The 12,916-nt window shown below is 53.5% G+C and overlaps 1 protein-coding gene and 1 long non-coding RNA gene across 2 annotated transcripts in view; one reads left to right on the forward strand and one right to left on the reverse strand.

Annotated features, from left to right (window-relative positions):
• SEC14L1 (SEC14 like lipid binding 1) overlaps positions 1-12,916 on the forward strand; it is an 85,476-nt gene that overhangs the window by 19,809 nt on the left and 52,751 nt on the right. The gene's annotated exons all lie outside the window — the stretch shown is intronic.
• On the reverse strand, positions 6,125-8,533 carry LOC113597030 (uncharacterized). The gene is made up of 3 exons (XR_003417873.2): positions 8,288-8,533; positions 7,739-8,177; positions 6,125-7,655 (listed from the first exon to the last, which is right to left on the reverse strand). It is a non-coding gene; the product is annotated as an uncharacterized LOC113597030 (long non-coding RNA).

Here is a 12,916-nt window from a genome sequence, read left to right on the forward strand (position 1 = left end):
ATGCAAATGTGGGTTTTTCTCCTGGGGACTGTCAGGCAGAGCGTTTCTGTGGTTGTATCATCTGCTTGATGCTCCAGGCCCTTGGCCTTTGGCAGCTAAGTTTGGTCGTGGGAGATGTTTTCCAAGTACCTGGGAGTACTTGGCAGAATAAAGCAGGAACACTTACATTTAAAAGCCTCTCTGTCAAGCCCTGTTTTGAAGTCTGTTCATTGTGCCGTAAAGAAAATTAAAAGAAAGAAATAAAAGAGCTTTGACTCGTACATCTTTGTAAACCCTACAAAAATTCACAAGGCTGTAAAGATGTGAACAAGCCCATTTTGGGGTGTTCTCGCTCCTGGAGGGAGTTGGTATGTCTGTGGAATGGCTAAATCAGGCAGAATCTTTTATTTTTTTAATGTTTTCATTTATTTTTTAGAATGTGAGAGCACGAACGGGGGAGGGGCAGAGAGAGAGGGAGCCACAGAATCCCAAGCAGGCTCCAGGCTCTGAGCTGTCAGCACAGAGCCCGACGCGGGGCTCGAACTCATGGACTGCGAGATCGTGACCTGAGCTGAAGTCGGACGCTCAACCGACGGAGCCACCCAGGAGCCCCATTATGAGAGCATTAATGACTGTGTGAGCAAAACCCCCGACCCTGAGTCCAGAGGAAAGAGGAATTAATTCTGACCTTAGCATCTGGGTGTTACACAGAGAACGGAACCGTGAGGGGTGGAGTGGGATTTCTTAGAGCAGATACTGGGACAAAAGCCCTTCTAGGTGGGAGAGGCTCAAAGTTCCAGAAAGGGAGAGAGGCGTGTGCTTCCCGGAACAGCAAGCCCTTGAGCCCCAGCACGATAGACTTGGCTCTTGGGGCAAAGTTGAATTCAAGTCAACTATTCTGGGGACGCCTGGGAGGCTCAGCCTGTTGAGTGTCTGATTCTCGATTTCGGCTCAGGTCATGATCTCAGGGTTCATGGGATCCAGCCCCACGTCGGGCTCCACACCATCAGCGTGGAGCCTGCTTGGGATTCTCTCTCTCCCTCTCTCTCTGCCCCTCCCCCTCCAAAATAAATGAACATAAAAAAAAAAAAAGAAACCCAGTATTTTTATTGCTGTTTTTGTGTTGTCTTTACAAGTCTGAGCACTAACACAAACACACAAGATCAGGATTTTTGACTTGAAATTCAAAGAGGCACTTTTGCCAGCGACAGCGTGTTCGAACAACCGTGGAGGTCCACAGACTTTTCCGCAACCTCTGCCCATTCCTCCAAGAAGCTACCAGGCAAGATACTCGCCCACCGACTGTAGAATTGACCCTTCTTCGTGGACTGTGGATGTGAGTGGGGGCCAGGCCTCGGGCTGGGGGAGATTTTGGACCGTGACTTACAGGCCAACACCCCATGTTTACAAAATTAAACGTTCAGCATCCTTTTGATGCCATAGGTGTTGCTCTCTGGGTCTGCTGAGCCCCCACGGTCTCCAGCCTCTCTCTCTTCTTCGCAGGAAACGCTAGCGAACTAACCTGTGTGCAGAGGCACTTTCTGGGTGCACGCAGAGACGCAGAGACCCGACCAACGTCTTTGCAAACGACTGGTATTTTTAAAAAACTCTAATAAGCTATTCTTGCCGGCTGAATGGATGTTTTGACAGCCTAATGGTGATCGATGTGTTCCACAGCTTCTAGACGGAGCTGATGAATTATAGAGTAACTTCACGGATCAAGCCCTAGAGGAGAATTTGCTCCACGGAGTTGGTCTGTTCCCAGCGATGGCTCAGGAAAACCCATCCCCCTGTTGGCCTTGGCCGTCTCCTGCAGGAAGAAACATTCTCAGGGCTGAGGGATTAGGTGTGCCTTCGTTACCGCAGAGCTGGAGGCAAAAGGTTAAGTTTGGGGGGGGGGCGGTGTCAGATCTTTGAGGCTTCCTGAAGACCCCTGCCCGGCCCTCCCTTGTATTCCCATCTCTCTGGCTGCGGATCTATGTTGATGGCAGAATGGGCCGTGATGGGACCCGGCATGGTCAGAAGACCCTAAAAACAAGAGCTCCTGTGCCAGCCTGGCACCCATGTGCCCTTGAACCTGCGACTGGAAGGCCTGAGACTTGGGGGCCCAGCAGCAAGACTGGCCTTTCATCTTGGGCGGCTGCCGGGTCAGCTGGATGGCAGGAATAACGTGATTTTCTAATCACACCCAGAAGGCCAACAGGTCCACCTGGCTTAGCTTGGTCACCCCAGTGGCTCACGAGCTGGGGGTGTGTGGCTGCTCAGAGCCACGAAGGGTGGGCATCGCAGAGGGCTCTTTGGAAGGGTTTGGAAAAAGTGCTGCTTTCTTCAACCTAACGCCTCTTATCCGGGCAGGCTCTCAAGGGGGTCCGTCTCCACAGAGAGGCCTTGTCTCCCTCTTCTCGACCGCTACAAACCGATGATCTTAAAATGTGTCGTCCAACCAGGTCACTTCTGAGAGCGACAGGAGGGCATTGTGAATAATTACTCTGAGTCCACAGGCATACCCGGAGACTGCCTTGGGCCAACCGGGACACCTGTCACCCTAACTAGAAAGGACAAAGAAGGGAAGGAATGTGAATGAGGCCCCTTTGTCTCCACCCATGTCAGACTGTCCTTTGAGCCCTACACTTTCCAAGTGGCAACGGACGCTTTTCTCTTATGTAACGCAATCTCGGGCGCCACTGAGTCCAAAGGTAACAAAGGACAGAGTATTTCCAGCTGCTGGTCCAGGAATGGCATTTAACCCAGGGAGAGCCCTGGCCGTGGCCGGAGAAGGTCATCTTTCCTGAGTCAAGGTTACATTTCCGCAGCACGGGAGCCTCTGTCACGTAACTGTTCTCACACGCGTGCGGGTAGGACACAGACCCACTGGCGTCTCTAGTAACATCAGCATCACCTCTGTAAGCGCGTTCCTATCTTTTTACGCAGGGAGCGCAGGCTTTGGCTGGCAAGGTGATCCCAGGGGGTCCGGAACAGGAAAGAAGTAACTAGCACCTTCCAGTAGCCTCCCCACCCTCTTCGACGGGAGGGAGGCAGCGGCTGGCTTGGCTGTCTTCCCGAGCAGGGTCCCAAGAGCTAGATTAACAGCCAGGAACATGAGCCTCCGCGCGCAGCGATGGGGGAAGGAAAAGAAGAGTCTTCAGCAGATCACTTGGCCACCCACCCTCCTTAGGGGTTGCGGGTCATTTCCAGGCCCCCAGCCACGCAAGAAACACCTGCGTCTCTCAGGAGTTGAGACACCGAGGCTCAAATCACCGCAGTCGCTGGAGGAGAGGCTCACAAACGGCCCGTACCCGGTGGGAGAGGAGACCGGGTTGTCGTGAAGGCGTCCAGCTCTCTGGCAGGACAGGAAACAGGGTTTCTTTTAGCCGCCTGCAGAACGGGGGGTGTATGTGATGAACATCACTTAGGCTGAGTGAGTGCAAAATAGCACGTCCGAGGGCACGTAATGAGTAGTATCTTCATCCCTGAGGAGAGGGCCAGTCTGGCCGAGAGATCGTCCACTGAGATAAAAGTGGACAAGCACAGGGAGGAAGAATGTCCCCGGCAAGGTCTGAAAATCAAACCGACAACGATGTTAGCGGAGAAAAACACCCAGCGGTTACGGAGTGGAAGTTGCTTGTGACACCGGGAGTTGTCACGAGGAAATGAACACGTGAGGAAACGGTTAAACCTGAGTATTTTTGTGCTGGGTTTGAAGCCGAGTGGAGGGTCGTGGAGGAATGTGACAGGTCAAAAATTAGAGGTAAGGGTGGTGAGCGGGGGCACGCTCGGAAGGGCCGTTTGTTGGGATTCTTCCTGGCGTCCCCCTGTCGTCGGAGATGCCCCCTTTGCCCTGGGTGGAGGGAGGGCACCTCTCACATCAGGATTTTTTTTTTTTAATGTTTATTTATTTCTGAGAAAGAGAGAGAGAGACAGAGCACGAACAGGGGAGGCGTAGAGAGAGAGGGAGACACAGAATCCGAAGCAGGCTCCAGGCTCTGAGCTGTCAGCACAGAGCCCGTCGTCAGGCTCGAACCCACAAACCGTGAGATCATGACCTGAGCTGAAGTTGGACGCTTAACCAACTGAGCCACTCAGGTGCCCCAGGATCGATTTCTTCCTTCCTTCCTTCCTTCCTTCCTTCCTTCCTTCCTTCCTTCCTTCCATCCTTCCATCTTTCTTTTCTTTCTTTTCTCTTCCTTCCTTCCTTCCTCCCTCCCTCTTTCTTCCTTCCCTTCTTTTCCCTTCCCCTTTCTTTCTCTTTCTTTCTTTCTTTCTTTCTTTCTTTCTTTCTTTCTTTCTCCCTTCCTTCCTCCCTTCCTTCCTTTCCTCTCTCTCTTTCTTTTCTTTCTCTCTCTCCCTTTCTTCCTTCCTCCCTCCCTTTCTTCCTTCCCTTCCCCTTCCTTCCTTCCTCCCTCCCTCCTTCCCTTCTTCTTTCCTCTTTCTTTCTTTCTTTCTTTCTTTCTTTCTTTCTTTCTTTCCTCCCTCCCTCCCTCCCTTCTTCCTTCCTTCCTTCCTCCCTCCCTCCCTCCCTCTCTCGCTCTCTTCCTTCCTTCTTCTCTTTTTCTTTCTTTCTTTCTTTCTTTCTTTCTTTCTTTCTTTCTTTCTTTCTCTCATTTCTCTCATTTCTCTCTTTCTCTCTTTCTTTTCTTTCCTTTCTAGGCTTCACGCCCAGCATGGAGCCCAATGTGGGGCCTGAACTCACGACCTTGAGATCAACACCTGAGCTGAGATCAAGAGTCAGATGCTCAACCAGCTGAGCCCCCCAGGTGCCTCAGGATTTTATAACCTATGTCAGGGAAAAGTGGAGGGAGGTCGGCCTGAACTTCCTGCTTCTGTTGTCTTCTCAAATTCCTTTAGCTTGCAATATTTAACGTGCCAAGATGCCAAATTTGGGGGTACCATGTCCTGAACCCCACCCAAGCATGTTCTTAAAAGTACAAAATGTGCAGGACCCATCAACCATGTACCCTCAGGAATGGCCTGTTCGGTCTCCTGGCCTCGCCTCTCGCGTCTGAGCTCAACTGGGGTCACACCGGAGCCTGTCACCGAGTCACCTCCGATGGACGGGGAAGCAGGTGCGTGACTCCCAAGCATGTGTCCTTGATCTTCTCCCCACCACAGTCTGAGGCTGCCCCAGAGGTTTTGTACCTCTCTCTACACGTGGATTGTGCTCAGATTTCCAGATTGCAGGTGTCCCCTTTCCAACGCGGAAACGTAAGACCCACTGGCACTCAGATGTGCGATTTAGATTCAACTAATCGCATGCTCCGCGGGAGACTTGACTCAGCACTCACGCCGCAGGCAGGGGTAGGGGACAGGGCACGGTGTTGGTGGCGTCTACTGTGGCAGAGTGAGCCCGGTTCTGGAGACGGGAGCCAAGGTAGCAACATCCTGACTTGGCAGCTTCCCGATCCTGGTGCGGCCCCGTCGGTGAGCCGGTTCTCCGGTTGTTCCTGGAAGCCTACCCGGTGGCGGCATCTCAGTAACCCCGTGAGCTCCCTGCCCCCCCACCCCCCTTCAGAAACCCCTTTGGCTTGAACCAGCCACAGCGGACTCCGTTGTCCGCGACTAAGAACCCCCCGGTTGACACAGATAGAGTGAGGACAGCAGAGAGCAGGGAAAAGGGGGTTCAGGATATGGCAGAAGAGTCTAGAAAAAGATACGGGAAACTGACAAGGATTTTGAACAATGGCCCCGCCGCGTGCGTTCGCTCCAACCCTTACAACAGCTCTAGGCGTGATTCTTCCTGTGTTACAGACGAGCAACTCGTCCCAGAACGGTGAAGGGTCCTGCCCAAGGCCACACCGCCTGCCACTGTGACCCGGGAATGGGAGCCCGGATCTTTTGCCGTTAAGCCCGGGATCTCTCCACCTTATCACTCCGCCCAGGCCAGCCCCGCTTACAGAAGGGAGTAGGAGCGGCTCCTCCCGTTGCGTCTCCCTTCTCTGACCCCCATCTTGAAAGTGCAGTTTAGGGGCGCCTGGGTGGCTCGGTCGGTTAAGCGTCCGACTTCGGCTCAGGTCATGATCTCACGGTCCATGAGTTCGAGCCCCGCGTCAGGCTCTGTGCTAACAGCTCAGAGCCTGGAGCCTGTTTCAGATTCTGTGTCTCCCTCTCTTTCTGCTCCTCCCCTGTTCATGCTCTTTCTCTCTGTCTCAAAAATAAATAAACATTAAAAAAAAAATTAAAAAAAAAAAGTGCAGTTTACCCGCGGGCTCAACAGACCATGTGGGTCTTCATGAGTCAGGGGCAGGCAGCTCAGGCCTCGGAAAACACCGCAAAGGGTCCGCCACCGAGAGGGAGGGGTTACGGCAGCTCGGCGCTCGCTTTCTGCATTCGGCCACCGCTCCGTTGGAATTTTTTCCCCAGGCAGCGAGCATCGCCCTTAGGCAATGACGCATCGAAATGGGCACCACCAAAGGGCGACGGGAAGTCACCAAAACCTACGTTGTGGTTATGACGGCCTGGTGGCGTTGCAGGTGATTTTTCTTCTGTATGTGCGTCCGCCTTTAAACACGTTTCTAAGTTGAGCCTGCGCTCGGGTGGCTTTTCGCTACGAGGAACAGAACACGTGGCGTGAAACTGGGCCTCCCGGTGAGGACGCCGATGGGTTCCCGGGACTGGATGTCTGGCAGAAGGAGGGCCCCACGCGTGGCAAGGACACATCACCAGAGACTCCCTCTGCTTATTCCACCTCCTCCCTGAGGCCCCAGCATCCTCCCCACCAAACGCTGGCTCCTCTTATTCACACGGCCCAATGGTAGCAGCCTCAGGGACCCGAGCAGGCACAACAGGGCCAGACACAGACATAGGGGACTTCTGTTTCCGTGTCTCCCTTTTCAGAGTGCGGGAACCCTTCCGGCACCCCCTGGCAGACTTCCCTGCAGGTCTCATTGGTCACAACTGGGTGACACGCTCACTCCCAAATCTGTCCGTGGGAGGGGCGCCCGGGGGGCTCAGTCGATTGAGCCTCCGACTTCGGCTCAGGTCACGCTCCCGCGGTTCACAAGTTCGAGCCCCGCGTCGGGCTCTGTGCCGATGGCTTGGAGCCTGGAGCCTGCTTCGGATTCTGCGTCTCCCTCTCTCTCTGCCCCTCCCCCACTCTCACTTTGTCTCTCAAAAAAAATAAATAAATGTAAAAATAAAATTAAAAAAAAATCTGTCTGTGGGAGAAGGGATGCCTTAGACTCACCTGGTCTACCTGCCGGAGGTGGCCCTGGGGCCCCATAACGTGGACGGGGGCAAATGCCTGAACAAAGTCGGGCGTTGAGGAGTGAAGCCGTGGGATGGGTGCCTTGAAGACAGTCTACTATGGCAGATGTTATTTTATAACTTAAACAATGACAGGGGCACCTGGGTGGCTCGGTCGGTCGAGCGTCCGACTCTTGCATCGGCTCGGGTCAGGGCCCTGCGTCGGGCTCTGCTCTGGGCGTGGAGCCTGCTTAAGACCCTCTCTCCCTTTCTCTCTGCCTCTCTCCCCCGCTCACACACGCGCGCGTGCCCTCTCTAAAATGAAACATAATAAAATAAATAAATAATTGCGCTAATGTTTTAAAAGCTTAAAATTACCGTCGTGTGGTCGGCCCCGCCGTGGAGGGCTTTGGCGGAAGTGCGTTGCTGGGTCCGCTCGCGTGCCGCTCTTGATCTCGGGGTTGTGGGTTTGAGCCCCACGCCGGGGGCAGAGATTACTACCAAAAAAAAAAAAAAAAAAAAAAAAAGTAAAGAAAGGGAAAGAAAATTCTTCCTATTATTCTCGCCGAGTGCAGGGTACCTTTAACTCCGCTGAGCCTGCTGAAACTTGTACGTCATCCCTGGCTGGCAAAGCTGTGGAGCGTTTCTTCCCTCCGTTATGTCATGTTCTCGGCACTCAGGAGCACCGCGATTCTAGATCTCCGAACCACAGACGCTTGGAAGAATAAATGGAACATTAAAAAGTCGTGCAGGTTATTGCCACTTGTTAGTTAAAGGATTTGTAAGTCGGGACAGTTCAGACTGCTACTCAGGGCCCATATGGAAATGGCTTGAGGCCAGAGACGTTCTTGGCTTAGCCGCGCTCGGCAGAATGTCCGAGGACGCACGGGCGCCTCCGTCCATCGGGCGCTCACACACCGCCAGGTGGACACCGCCTGCCATTTCACATGCCTTCTGTGCTTATGGGCGATGGACTTTCCACCACGACACCTGGGCACACAAATCTGGAAGCTGGTGAGCTGGAAGAAAGAAAATGCAAAACGGGGAGAAGCTGATGCAACGTGAATACCCCCCGTGAGCGTTGGGAGTCGGTGTTGGGCTCAGAGTCTCTGCCCTGGAAGTTGCTTACCCTGTGTGTGCCTTGGTGCCCCCATCTGTAAAATGGGCTCTCCCGAGGATCAGTGAGGATGGGTGTGAAATGCCTGGCACCGGCCCAATGCGGTTGGTAGGTGGCCGAGGGGGCTGTTTTGGTCTCAGCTGGAGCTCTTAATGTAACTAAATTAAAGAGGGCGCCGTCTTCGGATGTCCTATGGGAAGAGAGGCATGGTCAGCCGGCTCCCGAGTTCTCAATTCTCTGCAGGGTTTAAATTTTTTTTTTTTTAACATTTATTTATTTTTGAGACAGAGAGAGACAGAGCATGAACGGGGGAGGGTCAGAGAGAGGGAGACACAGAATCGGAAACAGGCTCCAGGCTCTGAGCTGTCAGCACAGGGCCCGACGCGGGGCTCGAACCCATGAACCGCGCGATCACGACCTAAGCTGAAGTCTGACGCTCAACTGACCGAGCCACCCAGGCGCCCCGAGGGATCAGCTTCTCATTCCTCGCTCAGGGTCCCCTTGTTGTGTGACCTTTGGTCGGTCCCTTGTTAGCACTCTGTGGGTCTTGCCAGGCCAACCCCACCCCCAGCTTGTGTCACCCGCAGAGCAGCCTGGGGACCCACTGCTGGCTTGCTAACCTAAGTCCCCCTCTAGCCTACAAGAAAAGTGCCACACAGCTGCATCGGGGCGGAGAAGCCAGGACTATATTTTGCGAAACAAACAAACAAACCAAAAAGAAGTATGATTGGGTTGGCTATTTTTATTTCTCTGAGCCGGAAGCTGAAAGGCCTCAGGCCATCCTTTGTTGTCCTAAATCTCACTGGAGGAGTGCTGTGCTTCTCAGGGCACACGCAACAATTTGCCTCCTAAGCCAGGCTGCTTCCCTAGGCTCTAGATGTCCTAGCCTGGTGACACAGAGGACAGACCAGGGTGGGGAGACCACCGCCCTCAAGGATGCTTCAGCTCAGTCCATGGGATGGAGAGATGTGTTTAATGCACTCAGAATAAAGGCTAGGGGGTGGGGGGTGTGGGGGGTGTGCCTGGGTGGCTCATTCGGTTGGTCGGCCGACCTTGGCTCAGGTCATGATCTCACGGTTCATGGGTTCGAACCCTGCATCGGGCTCTGTTGCTGCAACCCAGGACCTGGAACCTGCTTGGGATTCTGTGTCTCCCTCTCTCTCTGCCCCTCCCCTGCTGGCACTCTCTCTGTCTCTCAAAAATACATTAAACGTTAAAAACATTTAAAAAAGAAAAGAATAAAGGCCGAATGTAAGGCTCATGACGTCAACCCAACCAATATGTAACAGGGCTCTGGAAAAACGCCAGGTTCCATGATAGGTGGGAGAAAATGAGTGCATATGGTCCTAGGACCCAAGCAACTTCCAATTTGATGGGACACAGACCTGGTTCTTCTTTTCAAGTTTATTTTAAGAGAGAGAGCGAGCACGTGAGTGTGTAGGGGAGGGGCGGAGAGAGAAGGAGAGAGAGAATCCCAAGCAGGCTCCACGCTGTCAGCACAGAGCCCGACAAGGGGCTCGAAACCGGGAACCGGTACGATCGTGACCTGAGTCGAGGTCGAGAGTCGGATGCTTAACCGACCGAGCCACCCAGGCGCCCCGACCCGATTCTTTTACAATCTCGCCGAAGACAGCTTGCCTTCAACGAAGTGCCAAGCACATAAGCATCTAGAGAAAGAGCAGGTGACAAGAAGGGCTTCGGGGAGGGCTGTGGAACTCAGCAGCTACATCTTCGCCGTTTCCACGTCTGTCCTGTGCCATAGGCTGAGCACCTGGAGGGAAAATCTGCTTTTATATAGTGTATCTTCCCACACTCCCGCGCTCGATATGGTGTCTGAATACATTAAGGAGCCGAATAAGTGTTTGCCTAGTTAACAAAGGCACGGATCAGGGAACAGACAGCGGGGGGATGGAAATAAAATCATTCTGGACAGAGGAAAGCTGGGGACCAGATTTATAGAAGACCTCGGATGGCAGGCTTTGATGCTTATGTTGATTTCTGTCGTCAGTGCAGGTGTCGAGTGAAGGGGTGAGTTTGCGTTGGTGGTTTCGAGAGAGAATATTCTGCCGGCAGCCTTAAGGGTGCCCTGGAAGAGGGAAGACTTCGGCGGCCAAAGCAATTAAGAAAGCGGGAGCTCTGCCCTCTCCGGATTGAAAGGAAATGTTTCAGAGATGGGTAAGGTCGGATGATAACTTTTGCAAATCTGGCTTCCTGGCCTCAAGTTTTCCCAGGTTGGAAATGAGGCAATGGTATTCGCTCAAGGCCACTGGCTGACCGCCAGAGCTCAATTAGGAAGTTGTGCCTGTGGGGGAATCTACCTCCCCCAACCCCCAGACTTCTCCAGGCTGGAAACTTCGCCAGATGGCCCGTGTCAGGAGAATCTGTCATGTTTTGCAAGGCTGTCTTTTGCCACCAAAGGAGAAAGTAATCTCTTCCAGACGTGGAAGAGGGCTGACATGTCCCTGTGACTGACCAATGTGTAAAGGACCAACGCGGGGGTGGGGGGGAGGGCCACCGGACTATAAGTGCCATTGGGCCTGTCACACAGCCTGGATACTTAATTGACCCTGACTCTCAGTCACATTCAAAGGGATCATTCAGAGCTTATTTCCCGTTTCTTTGGCTGCTGTGGGGAAGAGGTTGGGCTCCAGAGGCTGGAATTTGAGCTGAGACTGTCACCTGGCTCCCAGCGTCTCCCCTGAATGACCCTCCCCTTAAAACATATCCCCAAACCTCTCGGTGTCACCACCTTCCCATGCTTCCCTCGGAATGACTCCTGAAAGGGCACCAAGAGCGATGGAGAAGATGTGGCTGCAGGGACAGTGACAGTGTCCCCAGCTCAGGTTACTTCTATTGGGGAAGACGCTAACAGCCACAGGGTCTGTGCCCAGGCCCAGGTGTGAGCGGCCCAGGGATCCACATCCATCCACGTCCTGACACATCAGCCACACGGAGGTGGCCACATGGAACAGGAGCTTTAGATTCGGGCTCCTAGTGGACACTCAGCTGAGACCCAAAGGAACCAGAGGGTCTCTTTATGGATGCCAGAACTTGGGACTCTTCGGTTTCCGTCCCAGGGTCCCCATCAAGGCTTCCGTCTACCCGACGAGAGGTGACAGCAGGTGAGGAGCTTATTAGGAAGAAGGCTCATGGAGCTGGGTGCTCACTCCAGGTGTCTCAGAATTCTCTCGTAGTACAACTTGCGAGTCTGAGGAAGAGAGCCAGGGGTGCTGTGGCAGATGAGCGGGGCCACGTCACGTCACCTCCACCGGTGCTCCGCCGTCCCACCGGCCGTCCTGCCCTTTGCCTTGTCACGCACGCACTACTGTGCGCGCACACGCGTTACATCCACAAAGCGCCATCGAGGAGGGGTGTTAGATCCTCACCTTTGCTCTCCTCCTCCTTGCTGGCTGGGGGTGCAGGAAACATTGAGATAAGACAAGGCAGCAAGACAGAAGGACCCCATGGCCCCGCCGATGAGAGACAAGACCGCCCGCGTCCACACAGCCTGACTATCGGGACTCCGGTGTCAACACGACTCGCTGGACTCACTGTGTGTCTGGAAAATTCCTGGCCGGGGAAGATAAGACCGTAAACCAACGAACGGCTTCACCGTTTGCTTCAGGAAACTCATGAAAAAATAATGCCTTCTAACGAAAGATGGCTCATCTTGGCAAACAGCTTGTTTATCAGACGGCCATGTGCTCGTCCAGGCTCAAATCTTCAAGACCCGCTCCTTGCTGTACCTGTCAGGTCTAAACAACTACATCACCGAACGGACCTAGTCCTTCTTAGTTCCGGTTTTGAGACAGCTGCCTCGAACGCTTAAGCCCAGACTCACATCCCCTGAGATGTGCCCCCGACCTCCCCCGGCTGACCCACCAAGAGTGTCTCCAGGCTGACTCTGGTTAAGGTGGAGCTCTCCCCTGCTGGACTTGACTTAATCACCGTAGCCTTGGGTCATCAGGGTGGTCCTTTGGGGGAATCGGCAATTGATAGTGATGATGAGACACCATACTAGCCTTGGACGCCATTCACGTGTGAGGGACATAAACTTCTGTTCCGTCATGACACTTTTGCTTGGGGGTCCTGGTCACCGGCAGCCACACCTCCGTTTCCCCTTCCACACGGTACTCATCTTTTTTTATATATTTTTTTAATGTTTACTTATTTTTGAGAGAGACAGAGACAGAATGTGAGTGGCTTAGGGGCAGAGAGAGAGAGAGAGGGAGACACAGAATCGGAAGCAGGCTCCAGGCTCTGAGCTGTCAGCCCAGAGCCCGAAGTGGGGCTCGAACTCACGAGCCGTGAGATCATGACCTGAGCCGAAGTCGGACGCTCAACGGACTGAGCCACCCAGGCGCCCCTTATGGTTTATTTTATAAATTATATATATATATATATATTTTTTAATGTTTATTTATTTTTGAGACAGAGACAGAGCGTGAACAGGGGAGGGGCAGAGAGAGAGGGAGACACAGGATCCGAAACAGGCTCCAGGCTCTGAGCTGTCAGCACAGAGCCCGATGTGGGGCTCGAACCCATGAACTGTGAGATCATGACCTGAGCCGAAGTCGGCCGCTCAACCAGCTGAGTCACCCAGGCGCCCCCACACTGTACTCATCTTTACGCTTCACACAG

This window comes from Acinonyx jubatus, chromosome E1 (genome assembly GCF_027475565.1).
Source record: "Acinonyx jubatus isolate Ajub_Pintada_27869175 chromosome E1, VMU_Ajub_asm_v1.0, whole genome shotgun sequence".
Classification (NCBI taxonomy): domain Eukaryota; kingdom Metazoa; phylum Chordata; class Mammalia; order Carnivora; family Felidae; genus Acinonyx; species Acinonyx jubatus.